This window comes from Bicyclus anynana, chromosome 23 (assembly GCF_947172395.1).
Source record: "Bicyclus anynana chromosome 23, ilBicAnyn1.1, whole genome shotgun sequence".
NCBI classification, from domain to species: Eukaryota; Metazoa; Arthropoda; class Insecta; order Lepidoptera; family Nymphalidae; genus Bicyclus; species Bicyclus anynana.
The window spans coordinates 8,209,593-8,229,986 of record NC_069105.1 but is presented as its reverse complement, the minus strand read 5'-3'; the positions used below and the strand labels follow the sequence as shown (position 1 = coordinate 8,229,986).

The 20,394-nt window shown below is 34.8% G+C and overlaps 1 protein-coding gene across 4 annotated transcripts in view; it reads left to right on the top strand.

Moving 5' to 3' along the window:
• Window positions 1-14,709: 14,709 nt before the first annotated feature.
• Window positions 14,710-20,394, top strand: part of LOC112054819 (ras association domain-containing protein 10) — a 136,987-nt gene continuing 131,302 nt past the window's right edge. For 3 of the 4 annotated variants that reach the window (XM_052888580.1, XM_052888581.1, XM_052888579.1), the window contains exon 1: window positions 14,710-14,864. The gene's annotated coding sequence lies outside the window, so the exon portion shown is untranslated. The remainder of the gene's footprint in view (window positions 14,865-20,394) is intronic. The other variant, XM_052888583.1, reaches the window with a different exon arrangement.

The window sequence follows — 20,394 nt, the reverse complement described above, 5'->3', positions numbered from 1 at the left end:
CGGGAAGATCCTCAGTTCTTGGATAAAGTACTGTGGTCGGATGAAACAACCTGCAAGAAAGATGGCTATTTAAATCTTCACAACCTACACAGCTGGAGCAATGAGAATCCGCACCTGATGAGAGAAGACAAATCCCAATATCAATTTAAGGTCAACTTATGGACGGGCATTTTAAATGGAAAAGTGATTGGGCCTTTTGAATTACAAGGAAACTTAGATGGGGACAGTTATTTGAACTTTTTACAAAATGATTTGCAAGAATTACTAGAAGACGTCCCCCTAAGCGACCTTCAAAATATGTGGTATCAAAATGATGGTTGCCCAGCTCACTACGCTCGTCCTGTGAGACAATACCTAGACCACGAGTATCCGGGGCGTTGGATCGGGCGACTTGGTCCTATCCTATGGCCACCCCGATCACCCGACCTAAACCCCCTGGATTTCTTTTATTGGGGTTGTCTCAAAGACAGGATCTACGCAAAACCGATTACGACATTGGACGAGCTTCGGCAAAAAATCACTCAGGCTGCGGCACATATCAATGCTAGAAGATATGCGCGAAAAATAAAACGGTCGTTTTTAAGGCGATGTCGTGCCTGTATTAATGCCGGTGGAAAACAATTCGAACATTTACTTTAATGTTGTGTAATTAAAATAACAAACACATTTTTGGAACATAGTAAAATTTATTACTAACAACAAGAACAATTAAGAAATTTGGTTCTTGTTTACAAATGGTACGCATATTTTTTTTTGTGACTAGTTATCCTAGGGTATTATACTATTTTGAAATCTTGATTAGTTGCGTCAACTTTGAAAATAACTTGCCATAGCGGTGTTCATACTTTTTTTTGCAAGACCATGAGTCAAAGTAGACTGAAAGTAAAAATCTTTAAAAATTTGAGGGAAAAAAAATATTTTGATTTTTTTTTGTGTAAAAACTGCGGGCATTGTGGTGTTTTTAAGAGTTGTGGTGAATAGTAGTACTACTTAGGTTCCGATACAAAAAAAATCTTAAGCATATTTAAGAAATTGTAGCTGCGGTAGTTCAAAATATCATACAAGGTGTAAATTTTCAAAGAATTTTAAAATTTATTTTGTAACTAAAAAAAAAATTTAGGTATATTTTTTTTATTATTTTTCCTTAAGTGCTCATGAGCAGGTCAATCTTTTGGCGCCCGCTTATCGTTGAATTTTGGGACACGTTGTATACTAAATAGTTAAATATTGATCTTTTTTGTAGGCTTATTGGTCATCATCATCATCATACCAGCCGATGGACGTCCACTGCAGGACATAGGCCTTTTGTAGGGACTTCCAAACATCACGATCCTGAGCCGCCTGCATCCAGCGAATCCCTGCGACTCGCTTGATGTCATCTGTCCACCTAGTGGGGTTTCGACCAACACTGCGCTTTCTGATGCACCTTGAGACTCAAATGTGCGTTGGCTCTTCGAACTATGTACCCCGTCCATTGCCACTTCAGCTTCGCGACTTGTTGAGCTATGTCGGTGACTTTGGTTCTTCTGCGGGTCTCTGCTAATAGGTATTAGACAAATATAAAAATACAATACATTTGCCCTAGAGCTGGAAATGCTATTTGATCCCAGTTTTCTAAAATATTCTGACTGAAAGCAAGAGGACTGAAAACACCATTTTACCTATTTCTAGACTATTGATTAATAGCAAAATATGAGACGTGATAGCCTAGTCGATATGATCTCTGCCTTCGGTGCGGAGGGCGTAGATTCGAATCCGGTCCGGGGCATGTACCGCCAACTTTTAAGATAAGTTCGTTTTAAGAAATTAAAATTGCCTCAAACTGTGAATAAAAAACAGAGTAAGGAAACCTGCGTACCTGGGTTTTTTTTTAATTATCATCATGTGTGAAGTCTGCCAATCTGCATTTGGCCAGCGCGGTGGACTAAGGCCTAACCACTATCATTCTGACAGGAGACTCGTGCTCAACAGTGAGCCGATTATGTATTGTTAATGATGATAATTAATAAATAGCATACAACTTTAAAAATCAAAAAAAATAAATTCAAAAGTCGCTATAAATGTCTAACATCTCATTTATAACCCATTCGAACAATAATACAGGGTGCATAGTAACGAATCATCAATTATAATAAGTTAAACAACAACAAATTGCTAACTCCGCCTATATACGAAAGCGTTCTAAGCCCGCCCCATATTGCTTCTATTGTAAGTTTCCGCCACATCACGAGTTCCGTATACAAACCATTACAGTACCAGTCCGTTCAATCACCATCAAATAGAACGTGAAAAGGAATAAAAGAACAAAAGACGTCGTATTAGAATATTAAAGTTTGCTTTTTGATCGCATTTGTTATTCATGATTTGCTGAAATTATTTTGTCGAATTTATTATGACTAGCTAAAGCTATTACTTACTATTTAAGGCACCGCGGTTTCACCCGCGTAGTTCCCGTTCCAGTAAGAATATGACACGGGCCTATGACACTCACAAATAACGTGGCTTTCTATTGCTAAAAGATTTTTTAAAAATCGGTTTATTAGATCCAGAAATTTCCCTACAATACCCCAAACATACTCTTCATAATATTAGTATAGATAAGTTACCTCTTGAGATATTTGCCAGTAGGGTAATCGAACCTGCGAACTGCTGTACCAATACCAACTGCGCCAGAGAGGTTTTCAACTTTAGTTAGATACTACTATTGAACACCATCGCTTATTTCGTCAACTATTTCTATAAATTGATTATGAAACACGGCTAAAACTCACGTGATATTAGGTCAGTGTATGCCCGACTAGTTTCGAACCCATACGTGGCACTTAGTCATGAGCTGGTTCTTGCATCGCGGCACGATTCAAATTGCGAAGCGGCTGCGCGACGCTCTGCTGCTCGCATTGCGCGCTGGGAGAATAAATTCTAAAATATTACTATAAAACATAGACTAGTTGATCATCTAATAGTTAGCCTGTTAGATGTCATGAACAGTCAACCCCCGTAACAAGTGCAGAGGCTCAAACAGCTGCTCGCGCACCTGTTGATGCGTACGCTTATCCCGGGTCGAGGGGGATGGTTATAAAGCCGCGTATTCACTTCGGGATTAATCGCTTGTGATGTGAGTGCGAGTGCGACTCTGTGGAAGAGATTACCTGGTTCACCATGACGATGTCAGCTTACCTTAGTTACTTTGCAATTGCATGTTGTAGAATCAACATCTCCTGAGAATGCGCCGGTACGTGGAAAGTATTTTGTCGGACCTGGGTCACGTTGTCGCATGGGTTCGTCGGCTTTTCGCGGATGATAGCAAAATAAATAAATTATTATACATTCATGATGAACTTCCGCAAAGTAACGCCTGCTTCTATCCAATACCTTAGCTAAGTTTCTTGACGGCTCTTTTTAGTCTTCCGAGTCTATCTAATCGTTAAAATACCTAATTGATAAAATTGGTAGTACTAGTAGTCATTATAGACAAATTAACATTGACATTGACTACCTAAGGACGTGACATTTCAAAGAGTTAGTCTACTAACAATCTACTACAAAAACTACTAACTAAAAAGAGATAAAATATAGCCTATAGCCTTCCTCGATAAAATGGGCTATGTAACACTGAAAGAATTTTTCAAATCAGACGAGTAGTTCCTGAGTTTAGCGCGTTCAATCAATCAAACAAACTCTTCATCTTTATAATATAATATTAGTATAGTTTAAGTTATATTTGGATTACTGCGATTATTTAATAATAAAAAAAAGTAATTGAAACATTATTATTTTTTTTAACTTTTATATTAGATCGACTTCATTCCCCAGTTTGGAGATCTTTTGGGACTACAATATTTGTAAATGAATACGCGGCTTAATAGTGACTGATCGCAGTTAATCGACGAGACTAGATAAAAAGTAACAGCTGAATTGGACATCTATTATTTTCTTACATTGGTTACAACGCCGTAGTAAATGAATCCTAGAATGTGATCCAAAGAAATACACCCTTTGGATCCTGAGTTGAATTTTGAACAGTTTGTTTGCAAGAAATGTAGGTAAACAAGTAACTGCCTTGTTGGTTTAGTGGTTAGTCTGTGTGACTCGGGGTTTTGAGGTCCTGGGTTTGAGACTGAGATAACTTTTCTTTCTTCTAGGAATTTTTTTGTAAAAAATCTCATCCCGGTGTTGGGAAATTGGTGGTATTAGTTTTACACCCCTGTGCCTCGAACAGCACGTTAAAACATAGAGTTATTATGATTAACAGGTCGTTAAAGAAGTTAGAATTATCACCCTAGACTACCAACCCACATTGAGACAGCATTGTGGGTTTAAGTAACATCCCTTCTCCTGATAAAGGAGGAGGCCGCTAAAATAAGATTTTCCTTGCATGCTCTGCTGTGTTACTATGCTTATCTTTTTACTAACATTATAAAGCTGAAGAGTTTGTTTGGTTGAATGCAGTAATCTCAGGAACTACTGATCTGATTTGAAAAATTCTTTCAGTGTTAGATAGTCCATTGAACAAGGAAGGCTATAGGCTATAAATTATTCCCATATTCCTTCAAAAACGGGAACCACGCGGGTGAAACCGCGCGGCGTCAGATAATTTTCCACTCACTATCAAGTAAACTATTTGCTTGGTCTGTCTGTTAAAATTATAAAAAAAATATATTAGTAGGTATTAGTGTTACGGAGGCTTTATCAATATCGAAACTTTTTGGAAGTTGGTTTTAAGATTATTTATTATTATTTGTAGTACAATATGGATTGTTGCGTTGAACCAAAATATCAAACTGTAGTTAAATAATCTAAGCTATATCATTATACGCTCTGTCGGTCCGTTCGTCCCCATCGTACCATGACTTCGAATGAATGTATTCTTTTTTCAGATTTCTATCAGTTTTGTTATATTAAACTCTGCCATTTTAGTTTTTAATGATTACTTTACCATGCTTGAAACTTGGTAATAATGTAGTATTTGCGTGTGTGCTTTTTTTTAAAATTCACATTTAGTTGACCTCTAATTTTTAAATATTTGGCAGAGACGTGTAAAGGTATGGAAATTATTCGAACTAATTCTCAGTTTGATGTGGGGAACTTGGTGGTGGTTTCTCGCCTCGGAGAGCAAGTTAATGGTAGTCTTCCACACATCTGCATCGTAAGTATCGGACACATCGCATAAAACGGATCATAGTATATTGTGATTCTTTGTATATATAGTTGTGTGCTGAACCGACTTTAATACAATTTGTAATAGGGACAAACGGGACATTGGAGCAACTACTTTTTGTCCCGAAAAAGCCATTATTCTGGAAGGATTTGTTACGAAATTTCACGCGAACGGTGTTAGTTAGTTTGTCATAATTATGTTTGCAACATGACTTGTAATCCCTACTACTAAGTACGACCAGTTATAAGCATAACTTGTCGTAGAAGTGTGTTTTTCTTATATGTAATAAGCTCGCGCTTGACCACGACTTCCCCTGTTGCTGACTTCGGGACAAAGATACCCTAGGCGTGCTTAGCTCGAGGAATAACCTATGAATTGAAACCTCATATCATCATCATATCATCATCATATCAGATGGATATCCACCTGCATGACTGCAGGACATAGGCCTTTTGTATTGACATACAAACATCACTATCCTGAGCCGTCTGCATCCAGCGAATACCTGCGACTCGCTTGATGTCGTCAGTCCACCTGGTAGGGGCGTCGGCCAACACTGCGCTTTCTATTACGGGGTCGCCATTCCAACACCTTGGAACCCCAACATCCATTGGCGCTTCGTACTATGTGCTCGGCAGTTCAATTTCGCGACTCGTTGAGCTACGTCGGTGACTTTAGTTCTTCTGCGCATATCCTCATTTCATCATCATGCAGATATCTTAGCATAGCTCATTCCATCACCCGCTGTGTGACTCTGAACCTTATTATGAGGCTCATAGATAGCGACCAAGTCTCGGAATAGGTCATCACTGGCAACACGATAGAGAGGCACCCTAATGATCTGGCTGTTGCACTTAAAACAAGATCCTACACGAAACGCCTAAAAAGAAATGACATACTTTAATAGCGTCGCCTAAAAGACCTTCTGGGTTAACAAAAATATATATAAAAAAAAGAAATTAGGAGTAGATGGTTTGCTGGAATCACGCTCCAACTGCCAACAGCCTCACATCACATCTGATTAAAGTTGTAAAACTGATTGCACGCACTGTTCAAAGACTCTTCAGGCACTGATTTTGTCTGTCAGTGCGATTGGTAAAAAGGTGACGTTGGTTGGTGGTAACCCTAGACTTTTAAATAAAGCTTTTCTTTGTGGAGCTATAGAAGCACAGTAAACAACTAACTTACTCGAAGTAATAAAGATTTATAGCGGAGTTAATATTTACAATGAGTTAACACATCTGTAATTCGTGTTAATGTTGTTCAGAACGAGCTGAGATTACATTATTATGAGGAAAATTGATAATGGTCGATGTTTATATGTGGAAAGCTGATATCTAATAGGTGATTGTAGCTTGTAGGTGATACAATTTATTATAGATTTAGAACAATAGGTAATACAACTTTCTATTAACTAAATAAACTAACAAATTGGCAGAAATCTAGAGATTAATACATAATATAATAATATTATATTATGTTTATATAACTGTTATTTATAAGTGTTCCAATTATATTGGGACCATCGAAGTAAAATGTAGTTACTAGAAAGTATTCAAGTCAGAAATGTACTTACTTATATTTAAAATAAAAGGTATTTCTTGAAAAACTAAAAAGTTCGAAAAAAAAATCATTATAAAAACAAAAAACCCGACAGCTTGATGAACTGAAAAGAGAAAAAAAGTAGGTATCACAATATCTGTAATAAAGTTCTGACAAAATTTTTTGTGGCTTACCCATTAATAATTAATTGAAATATTATGTAAAGCTATTTCTAACCCAATGGTTATAAAACCAAATAAGAAACACAATCGCGCTGTACTCTTGACGGCACGCGAAGAAAAATGTTTTCTTGAAAAAGCCTAAATAAAAGCCCACGCGAGCGATCTGCGTTACGATAACATAGCCTAATGGTCATTTATATATTAAAATTCACGAAAATGTAGCCATAACTCATAGCTCCGTAATGACGGCTACTTAGACCATAATAATACTACCATTTTGATATTACTTCACCTTTTTTTTTTTTTTATTCTTTATTCTTTTACAAGTTAGCCCTTGACTACGATCTCACCTGATTGTAAGTGATGATGCAGTCTAAGGTGGAAGCGGGCTAACTTGTTAGGAGGAGGATGAAAATCCACACCCCTTTCGGTTTCTACACGGCATCGTACCGGAACGCTAAATCGCTTGGCGGTACGTCTTTGCGGGTGGTAACTAGCCACGGCCGAAGCCTCCCACCAGCCAGACCTGGACAAAGTATCACCTATAATAAACATTTGTATTCAAATCAAATTAGGTTTAGTTTACCGAAAAGAAAAATCTTACTGTAACCAATGTTATGTATAGAGCCGTGATAGCCCAGTGGATATGACCTCTGCCTTCGATTCCGGAGGGTGTGTTCGAATCCGGTCCGGGGCATGCACCTCCAACTTTTCAGTTGTGTGCATTTTAAGAAATTAAATATCACGTGTCTCTTGACATGAAATTATACAAAATGTTATATGCGCCTAGCGTTAATATACATATCAGTTTTTTTGTGGCATATTGTATTGTTTTTAATGGTTAATATGTGTATTGTTGGCGTACTTTAAATAAATAATTATTTTATTTTATCCCCTATACCCACAGTAACATGAAATACGGTACACAGTAACGCGAAGTACAGTGGAGGTTCCAAGGTGTTTGAATGGCGACCCCGCACCGGAAAGAGCAGTGTTGGTCGACCCCCTGCTAGGTTGACTGAAGACATCATGCATTGCAGCGAACCGCTGGATGCTGGATCGAGACCGTTGTTTGAAGTCCTTGCGAAGGGCTTATGTCCAGCAGTGGACGTCCATCGGCTGTTAATGATGAAAAATGATAATGAAATTTCAAAATAGCATGCCAATCGAACATCAAAAATCCAACAGCTTTTTATAACATGTACTATATTTTTTGTTTTTTTTTTTGTTAAAAAACAAAACTCATCGTACACTCTAGTGTTTTTGTTCAAACGAATTACATAATGTATGATTAAGTGACATTATATTTATAATTAATGACTTAACATTTCACCATTCATCAGTTTGAACAGAAGTCTATCATATTATAATCTTTATCTGTATATTTTGCATGTGCGATTATCTTAATTCCAAATTCCAAGTGAACAATTTTGAATCTTATTCATTTAGCACTATAGTTTATTTTCGTTTATCTTAGATTTATATTCACGCTTATAAAGGTGCGTTTACATTATTATAATGAAATATTATCAGATCAATAATATTTGAAATTTTGCCTTCTACACAAGATATGAAAAGTTAGTGTTTTTTTTATTCTTTACAAGTTAGCTGACTACAACTTCGCCTGATGGTAAGTGATTGATGCAATCTAAGATGAAAGCGGACTAACTTGTTAGGAGGAGGATGAAAATCCACAGGCCTTTTGATTTCTACACGGCATCGTACCGGAACGCTAAATCGCTTGGCGGTACGTCTTTGTCGGGTGGTAACTAGCCACGGCCGATGCCTACCACCAGGCCAGACTTTAGTAAACTTAGAAAACCTCAATCAGCCCAGCCGGGGATCGAACCCAGGACCTCCATTTTGTAAATTCACCACGCATACCACCACCACGCCTGCGCCAAGGAGGCCTATTTTACTTTTTACCTACATCAGTTGGTCATCATTTTACGCGGATCTTCCCAAGTCAGACTTTACGTTAGGTGTGCATGCTCCCTAATATCTAGAACTAGTCACAAATTAATGGTCTATCACCACTTTACAAAGTGGCCAAAACTGACCAAGCGTAAGACCGTAGTTGGTATATTAATTAGGAACTGAATAAATATTGTAATTCTAGAAGCATATTATACGTCTCTGCCAATTGATTGGTACATAAATTCTAGCCGTCTAGAACCGAGTTAGATGATATTTTATTTTTATGAATAATATTGGGTTACTGTATCGAGCAACACGTTTAAAAGAAGACATTTTATAATAGGTAACTAGCTGACGCCGCGCGTTTGGTTCCCGTTCCCGTAAGAATACGGGGATAATATATAGCCTATTGCTTTCCTCCATAAATGGACTATCTAACACTAAAATAATTTTTCGAATCGAAAGAAAGAAAGAAAAGAAGAAAGAAAATAAGTTTATTCACTTTTTAGGACAATCGGACTAGTAGTTCCTGAGATTAGCGCGTTTAACCAAACAAACAAACAAACTCTTCAGCTTTATAATATTATTATAGATAACTTGTTATTTGGTTTATTTCTAGGTGCATTTTGTAATCTGCATATTATGTTTTTCAAGTAAGTACCTACCTTTTAATCTTATACATTCAGATATTTTTTTATGCTGTAATGATAATTTGAAGGGACAATCATCGTCAATGGTATTGATAACGAAAATAAAAACTAAAGTGACGAAACAATTATAGTAATATTGCAGTAATAGCACAGAATTAATAATAGCTGCTTGCAAGCAACTATCTTCCACAGACACCGCACTTAGCACGTAATACAAATATCATTACTTAATTTCTTGTCCACTCACATTGCATTCATAATGGTTTAGGATTTGGACCAAATGGTCAAGTATTTTACAAAATGTGATAATTAGATAAAGCTCGCTGCTTTTTGACTTAGTCTACGTTAGGTCTAGACGAGGCAGAGATATTTATTTAGATAAAATTTAGAAGCGTTAATTTATTAGCATTGTTTTAAGCTTAAGTGACAATATTTTATAAAATTAGAATATAAATACATTATATTTTATCATTTTTATTGCAGTGCTCACCCATTGACTGTTTATTTATTTTTTTCTTATAAAGAAATACTGTAAAATTATTCGATTCATCATCATCATTCGATCATTAAACGTGATAGCGATCGTTATAGAGTCAAAATATTATCACTGCTAGCACACTGAAACAGCGTGGTGGGTCTACTGTGTCTCCTTTTTAACCGACTTCAAAAAGGAGGAGGTTCTCAATGCGGTCGGTATTTTTTTTTATGTATGTACACCGATTACTCAAAGACGCCTGGACCGATTTTGAAAATTCTTTTTTTGTTCTTACAAGAGATATCGTGATTTTATTTTTTTAATCCTAACTTCCGGGTATCATTAACTCACCTATTTTTATTATTATTAACAAGTTAGCCCTTGACTACAACCTCATCTGATGGTATACCTCACCTGAGCGATGTCGTGTAGAAGCCGAAAGGGGTGTGGAATTTCATCCTCCTCCAAACAAGTTAGCCCGCTTACATCTTAGATTGCATCATCACTTACCATCAGGTGAGATTGTACGAGTAGTCAATGAAAATTAATTTTATTTACAGAAAATGTTGTTCGTGGATTTGGGTGCGATACTAGTGCCAATGTAATTAGTCTGAGCGCCGAACTGAGCTAAATTAAAAAATAAAAATCCTGAATTGAACTCAAAAACTCTGTTATAAAGCAGACACGCCAGAGAGAAGAAAGATGCATAGAAAATAAAAGCAGCAATAAACAAAGTTATATCCACGCGTAGGCAGCATAATGTACCATTAAGAAGTCTAAGCATTTCAAAGGTGAACGCACTGTTTTGACCATGGTACGTACGTAGGTATATCACCATGAGTCACACAGACATTACGGAATAACGCGGTTCCCACCTATTAAAATTTAACTAGCCTTTGTTTTATATAGTTTTATTGCTAGCTGTATCTAAGATAGAAAACATCGGCAGTAATGGAAGTGAAACTTAAGAATACGTCACAGATATTAGTTTTTTTTACTTTTATAGCAAACCCTCCACTTCATCCGCGTAATTCCTACTCCATTGAATTAACGATGATAAAATGTAGACTATGTTACTAGATGATAATGAAGCTTTCCATTGGTGAAACATTTTTTAAAATACGTCCATTAGTTTTGGAGCCTATTCGAAAAAAAAAATAGTGTAGCACTCTGGGACGACCGCGGTATAGCTATTGCATAGCATTTTTTATCAACTTCGATATCAACCCATATTTGGCTCACTGCTGAGCTCGAGTCTCCTCTCAGTAGGAGAAGGGTTAAGCCATTAGTCCACAACGCTGACCCAATGCGGATTGGCAGTCTAAACACACGCAGAGAATTAAGAAAATTCTGTAGTATGCAGGTTTCCTCACGATGTTTTCCTTCACCGTTAGAGTCACGTGATATTTAATTTCTTAAAATGCATACAACTTAGAAGTTGGAGGTGCACGCCCCGGACCGGATTCGAATCCACACCCAACGGAATCGTAGAATTTTTTCATTTAGAAAATAATAAATAAATACAAAATAAAAATATATTTATGTTGAGCTGGAATCGAACTCTGTTTTAATAAGTTTAGCCCCTTAGTTTCACACCACTTGTCCAGTTGAGTTGAAATGATAACGTCGAAATGTGTTAACTTGATGCACGGCTTGTGTGTTAGGATTATTTACGTTACGGAATTTCTTGATTCGGTCGCCGCGTTTAAATAGCTTGACAATCGAATATTATACCTCTTTAATATTAGTATAGACTAGCACACACACTCACTTCAAATTAAATGACCCCCTATAGGATCAACCCTATTCCAGTGCATATTGCCACTAGACTAGAGTAATAATTTTCGACTCTCTAATCAACTAATAAAATCTCTTGAAACCTTAATAGTTCCACGGTAAAGGAGTCAAACGCAATACCGAAAGGTCATAGGTTTGATTCCCAGAACATCATGAACAGATAGGTATGTTGGACATATTATTTTTAAATGATATGACAAATATTAAAAAAAAAGCTTTTTGGCTAAGTGACTGGACTACGCCAGGATAACTTTTATGAATTTGTTTTGTATAAATTGTATAAAACTAATCCTGCGAATAAAGAAGCTGGTCATACTGGGTAACTGTGGTTAAGATTTTAACTGTGGTTAAGATTTTAAGATTTTTTAATCACAATTAAAAACTAATCAAATAATACCTGTCTTCCTACTAAGCCGTTATTAACATGTAATTTCCTATTTTCAGAGATATTCTTTGTTTTGTTATTATCTGGAACTTGGGTCATACACACTAGTATATAATTGCGTATTTTTTTTTTATTCTCTACAAGTTAGCCCTTGACTACAATCTCACCTGATGGTAAGTGATGATGCTATCTAAGAAGGAAGCGGGCTAACTTGTTAGGAGTAGAATGAAATCCACACCCATTTCGGTTTCTACACGACATCGAACCGGAACGGTAAACGCTTGGCGGTACGTTTTTGTCGGTAACTAGCCACGGCCGAAGCCTCTCACCAGCCAGACCTGCACCAATTAAGAAAACCTCAATCGGCCGGGGATCGAACCCAGGACCTCCGTCTCGTAAATCCACCGCACATACCACTGCGCCACGGACTAAAATATATGTATTGATAAAAGAAGTTTTCTTATGTCATATTTTGGAAGCTAATTTTTGAGATTGTAGTCAAGGGCTAACTTGTAAAGAATAAAAAAAATCTTCATTTACGAAAACGGAATTAGTATACTAGAACCTAATTTAAATAATAATTAGGCTAAGAGACGACGACGACACTGATGATATCATTCAGATAGCCGGAAACGAATGGATGAAATCTGGCAAAGACAGGGAGTTGTGGAAGAAGATGGAGGAGGCCTTTACCCTTTCAGGGGTCCATATTTAATAAGAACTTACTAACTAATATTACTAACATAATTTAAGAAAACTTACTAACAGACTACTAACAACTTTTGAAATGTAATTTAGATATGTAAATTTAGATATGGAATAAACGGCTTATTTATTTATTATTTATTATAAGAGACGACATCGAAGTACCCAAGCGATGTTATAAAAAACTGGAAATAAAAAAAATCATAACAAGTATTTTTATTACGATACCAGCCTTAGCCTTAGTATATTCAACGGTACAACATCCTTAAACACACCAACCATTTACTTCTAAACACAAATATATTTCAAACTAAATTGAACTTTATTTTATTTGCAATAAATGTTAAAATATCGTGTAGTTATTATCGCTTTTAATGTAATGAGTTATTAAGGTTGTATTTATGTATGTAACGAAGGAAGTGCGTTTTAGACAGGAAATTAGAGTAAGTGGGATTTTGGATCATGTTTTTAATATAAAATACCTATTTATTGATTAGCGAATATACAGGGGAGTATATTTCCCATAACAAGAATGTTTAAAGAAGATGTTTTCTAAAATTAATATTTTCAGAGTAAATAATATTTCTTTTGTAAATAGAACTTAAAATGTGTCCCATAATACGCATCATTATAATTATGACGTAGCTTTAAAATTTAAAAAATGCAAGGATAGATAAAGGCGTGCCACAGACGTTCAATTTGTTTGACGAAAAGTTTGATAGTTTGGGGTTTAGATGATTATTTTTTACTATAGACATGTTACGTGCCTACAAAATCACCGCAAAAAGTGAACCGAATTTAGTAAATCCACTGAGCACACACATGCAAAATTTTGTGTTTACTTAAATTATATATTTATGTGTATATAGTTTTTACACTTCCTAAACATACAAATCGACATTATAGATAATATGTAAGTGTCATGTGTTTAAATAACTTTTTTTGTTTAATATACAAATGAATGAAATCGAGAAAAACCTACTTATATTATAAACGCGAAAGTTTGTATGTTTGGATGTTTGTTACTCTTTAACGCCGCAACTACTGAACCGATTTGGCTGAAATTTGGAATGGATATATATTTTACTCTGGAATAACACATAGGCTTCTTTGTCCCGAAAAAAATCTATGGTTTCCCGAGATTTGCAAAAAACTTATGATATTGATGGTGAATGGTGATGATGAATGTTTGTTACTCTTTCACGCCGCGATCACTGAACCGAATCATCTGAAATTTGAAGTAGAGATTGATTATTGTCTGAATCAACGCATAGCCTACTTTTATCTTTCATCATTTGTCCCGGAAAAGTCCATGGTTCCCGAGGGATTTGTGAAAACCTAAATTCCAAGCGGAGGAAGTCGCGGTCTTCCGCTAGTTATGCACATTTGTCCGCCTCAGTTTTGATGTGCTAGAGCCCTATCTCTAGTATAGAATAATAATAATAATATGCTCCCGACCGATTTTTTCGGTCACGGCGGCTAATCTCATGGTGAGATTAACCATGTACGCAGGAGATATTATAGTGCACAAGTGTATGCGCAAGCACAGGTGCACTCTCTCTTCCCTCACTCTCGAAATCCGATGGGACGGCAGACCGACACAACCGGTGAGAGATCAGGCGCAGGACCGACGGCTTTACGTGCTCTCCGAGGCACGGGGGTGTACTAACACCGCCAACTTCCCAACTCCAGGCTTCTATTAACATTTTCCTTGTAAGAAAAATCCCAATTTGTTTTTGCTGGCCTGAACTAGTATAGAATATCGTCCACCACAAGCCTACAAGCTTTACCAGTCTGTATCCACCTTTATTGACTATTGTTTTTTACTACGACAGGTGCGTAGCGTAGCGTAGTTACCAAGTTACCAATGCGCGCGCGCCAGTCGCTTCGTAACTTGCGCATGAGTCGGTTGTGTGTTTGTTTTTTTGAAAAAAAAAATACGCGGATCGGAAAATTGTGTGTGTTTATAACACTGTGTTACCGTGTCTGTGTTTTGTGCGGATTTTCTTTGGGATTTTATTACTAGAAAGTTTATTTTTGGATTTGTTTTCCGGTGAGTTGTTTTATTGTATTGTTTAGTTAAGTTAGGAATTAGGTTTGGCGATTATAATCTTCGTGTGTTGATTTCAAGGCCAAGGCTTTTCATAACAATGTAAAAATATAAGGTTTATATTTGTGTAATTTACTTGAGTTATATTTTGGTATGTAGGTACATTAAGTGTATTTATTATTAATTTATTTATGTAGATACCTACCCAAGTATCTTTTCGTCGTTATTGTAATGAAAATGTATAATTAACTTACGAGAACCTAACAAAAAAAATGTGAAAATACAACATTTTGTGTTTTCCATACAATCATAAGTTTTTATTACTGAATTTAAACTTTTATTTTAACAAGAAATGTAACTGTCTATGCATTTTAATCTACTTAACTCTATCAAAATTTATTTAGCTCTATAACCCTTAACGCAATGATGAAAAACAAAACTTATTCTGTTATGAATATCATTGAACTAAGAGGCTGGACCGATTTTGATGAACTTTTTAGTGAGTTTGAATGAGACTTTCGATTGTTTAAATTCTCAATAGGACTCCACAGTTGGCGCTACGGTTTTTTATGTTCAAGCTATGATATAGGTACCTAATAATTATTTCTAGACACTAAATTTAATGTAGGTAGGTAGGTATTTAAGCCCATATTTTTTTTTATTGTGCTTATTAGATTCATTATCTAACCGATATAGCACTATAATAAAAAAATGATTCATAATATTACCTACCTGGGAGCCGAAAAGGTCTGAAATAATTGGTAACCTAGGTAGGTGATACGTTTATGTGAATTGGAATATAAAAAGATCCACAAATCCCCAACACATTCCCATCTGATTCTAACCACTCACCATCCAACAAATCCACGTGCCTGCAGCGCTAACGATTTGCATGATGTCATGCACATTGCGAACAACACACGATCAGTTTTATCGGATGCCCTGCTGTTAGCGCAGTAGACACGTGGACTTATTGGATGGTGAATAGCATGATGGACTATGGCGATGCCGAAAACCTAATAGGTACCTACCTATTAAGATAAGTAAGTACCTACAGCTTTTAGGAATAACTGTAGAAAAAAGTTTAAAGTCCAAGTCATATAATATCGCTATCAACGATATTTTATTTATACTAGAGATTATGCACAAATGTGCACAATTGTGCATGTGTGCGCTCAGTGGAGTCTCTAAATTCGGATCACTTTTTGCAATGATTTTGTAGGCACGTAACATGTCTATAATGTAAAATAATCACTGATCGCTAAACGTTCTTCCAAAAAAAAAAAATAAACAAAAAAGATTTTGCAAGTACGAAATCGTTAAAATAATCGTCGGTCATTTTATATAATTAAAAGACAATAACTTTGATTGGGCGAAAGTGTTGAAACGCCTCGAATCCTGTTCAGCCTGTTACGGTACGGTTACGGTACTATTACGTTGACTCCGTAATATTATAATTTGATGATAGACGGATAGTAGCTGACATAAATAACTGAGCTTTATGAAATGCCATGGGCTTGCGTTCGGCGGCGTAGAGATAAGACACTACTTTTTAAAAATAATATATTTATGAGACGAAGTTGTTTTATAATGCTTACAGTCGAATGATATCGTCATGTTACGCAAAAGTATCAAAAAACATACATTTTTTTAATATTTATTATTTTAAATTATCAAAAAAAGTTTAATTCAAATCAAATGTCTTTATTTGCAAATTGTAGATAACAGATCTTGATACATTACAATATGTTGACGTACAATTAGCTACAAAATAGCATGCAAATTTTAAAAATATTATAACTAGATTACATTATTTATTAAAAATCATAAATACACTATATTTAAACTTACATAGTGATGATATTATTGCTGATAATGTTAAAATTAAATAACTAACTAATACATGATTAAAACTATACCGTTAACAAAATGTACGATTAATTATTATTTGTCAGCTATATAGTCTATAATAGATTAAATAATTTTAATTTTAAATATAGCAAATTTCTATCAGCTAATTGTTAAAGTTAAAGTTGTGATGATAACTCGGATTATTAAAGTCTATTTTAAGGGTGGTTACTAAGTAAAAGTTTCCAAAAGCGTCAGTTCGAGAATAGCCCACACAATTTTTGCTATAATTCATTTTTATTTTATTTTTACATTTTTATATCATTATTGGCTAGGAGGCTTCGGCCGTGGCTAGTTACCGGCAAAAACGTACATCCAAGCGGTTTAGGTTCCGGATTTGTACTTGAGTTTTCTGTGGTCCCGGTACGATGTCGTTTAGAAACCGAAAGGGGTATTTATTTTCATCCAACTCCTAATAAGTTAGCCCGCTTCCATCTTAGATTGCATCATCACTAACTATCAGGTAAGATTGTAGTCAAGAGCTAACTGGTAAAAAATAAAAAAATATTATCATTTTATAATAATGTCTAACATTAAGCACTCAGTTATATAATCACACTAGCTGACGCCGCGCGGTTTTACCCGCGTTTCCCGTTCCCGTAAGAATATGGGGATTATAGCCTATAGCCTCCCTCAATTAATGCGCCATCTAATACAGAAAGGATTTTTTAAATCGGACCAGTAGTTCCTGAGATTAGCGCGTTCAATCAAACAAACAAACTCTTCAGCTTTATAATATTAGTATAGATAGTGCAAATAAAAAAATAGTTAATTTACTTTTAAATAAGATTCTCTTAAAGATAAAGAAGATTCTCTTAGTTTACCTTAAACTTATTAAGTAACATAAACTTATTATATAATACATATTTCGCTCAAAAAAAAATTCTTAAATTCCTATAGGCTAAGATTCTAATGGAGTAATCTAGTAAAATGTACAAGCTTTTTAGTACATTTTTCATTTCTATATCGTTTTGAAAAGTGGGCCCAAATACGGACGTCATGTTTAATTGAATCCAATTACGTATTCATCAATACAAAATGACAAAACACAATATAGGTACACTTAACGAGTGTCAATAAATTATAAATATTTACGATGTTAATCCTCTGAGATTTCCTCAATGTTTTTATTTTATGTCACTGATACTCCTAAATAATGTCATGCGCTTTTAGTGGAATGGTATTTAAAAGTTTAATGATGATGATGAAATATTTTTAACCACCAACGTAAAAAGAAGGGGGTATTTTTCTTTTCTTTTTAATTTAACATATCGCCGTTTCCGGAGAATAAAACCGTAATTGCAAAAGCTAATTTTTCAGGAAAAATAAAAAACAGATTTTTGACGATTGTTGACAAAGTAGACTTAGGAAGACTAAGTCTACTTTGTCAACAATCGTCAAAGAGTTTTTATGGGAGAGAAAGCTCAAATGAAAGATTAGTTTTTATTTTTCTCTTTTTTTTTTGGTAATTGTAAACGATTTTATTCTCGTAACTTTATGCCAGTGACTAAATCTTTGAATACTATTGTAATATTTGTAACTTACGTTACAATAAACTGTATAAAAATTATGAAAACAATTGAGCAGGTGCATTAGCACCTATACATCCCAAAAATTTAATAAAACTAAAACACGGTAATGACAGTTACTATTTTTTTCTCCGGGAGCAACGATGTGTGTATGCGTGTCTGTCAGTGGCATGAGGCATCGTAGCTTTTAATCTCAAGGTACTTTTAAAGTCTCAATAGCTTTATGGCGAAGGGGCTGGATGTAACGACTCCTAATAGTATTTTCCGACTAGTTTGAGGAACAACAAAAAAAAAGAAAAGAAAAATAAGATTGATCGGTATATTTCTTAAAAATATGTAATGTAATGGAATAAAATACTTCATCAGAGACAATGTAGAATTTCTTTCCTCTTCTAGAGCCTATCCAATGCAAACAATAATTTCTTTCCTCTTTATAATATAAATTACTTGTTTAATTATAATTATTTGTGTATAGAAAAAAATATTAGGCGTAAATAGTATCAAAATAAAAATTTTAGCAAGATTTTAATAAAAAATATAACACAAGGATAACTTAACCATTGTGTTTTAGGTCATTATAATATGCGATGGTAATAAATTAAAAAAATATATCTCTAATGTGCTTTTCAATCCCATATCATTATCTTGTGACAATAAAAAGAAAACACACGTTTCTAAGGAAATTAATTAATGCTCAAACCCGTAAGATAAAAATGTCGATTTATTATTTTTTGTCTGTTTTTAGAGTTCCTTAGTTCCTTACTTCAAAGGAAAAAACAAACCCTACTTGTTACTAAATTATAAAGGTACTATTACGGGCGCTTTTCTCAGATAAAGTTCGGAACTGAATTAGAAACGACTTTCATACAATTTAATGGATGAAAATTAATTAAATATCAAATTAAGGGGCATTTTCACTACCTTCTAATGAGTGTCCGGTATCCAAACGTAAGATTTGTAATTTTCTTACTTTATGTCAAACGACAGAGACAAAACTTGTGAACAAGCTTTCCAACACGACAGAGATGGTTGTGAAACCAGTATTTAGTATGATAAAAGTATATTGCAATTTGCGAGTACAGTAAAAGCTCCTTATTCACGCTTCCTTTATTCACGTTTTCACTAGTTTTAATTAATACGGATTAAAAAATTGCGTCCCAATTCCTATATTCGTGGGTAAATATTTCATTATTCGCGGATCTGACTGACGAAACTGACGTAAAATCTGCAAATTTAAACTTTAACTTGCAAATATCTATTGCCGAAATTGCGAATGGTTGGTTTAAGAATGCCACTGCTTAAAATCACTCTGAACTTTTAAAAAATGTCAAGCAAGAAAAAATTCTTCAAACCATTAACCAATATAATAGTTAATCAATAATATCAATTAATTGTTTTTTCTTTATTTATGTACCTAAAAATTCTGGCTAGCATTACTTATAGCTGCGTCTAGCGCGACTGTTGATAAGTTTGGTTTGAAATTAGTTTGGTAATATTAGGTAATAGTTTTTTTTTCAGGACTACAGTTTTCTAACTGAAAGCTTTAGTTTCAGTTTCAATCCATTTTTTCTGTTTTTTATAGTAGGTATTGTTGTTTTCATATTTATTTTTTGAATTATTATTTATTTATTTATTTATTTAATATCAAGCAATACCATACATTACATTATACAATATAATAATAATAATTACAAGTTACATTTTATTACATAATGCAAGTTATGGATACCCAGTTTGGGCGTAGCCTTTTGTCGAGTGAGTGATAGGGAGACCGATTTTATTTTTTGTTTTTATTTATCATTCAAGTAGTCATTTACCGTGTAATAGCACTTTTCGACCAGAAAGCCCCTTAATTCCTTTTTGAAAGCAATATCTTTCGCCTCATTACGTATACGGTCTGGAAGGTTGTTGTAAATTTTTATTGACATTGCGTATGGGCCATTATCTTCAAGATATAGAATAATTATACGGAATCCTTAGTGAATGAGTTCGTATCGCACTAGGTCGGTTTTTTTATATTCATATCATGTGACATTCATAACAACTTGTTTCGACACTGACCTACACCTAATTTATTTATATTTTTCGTTTTACCT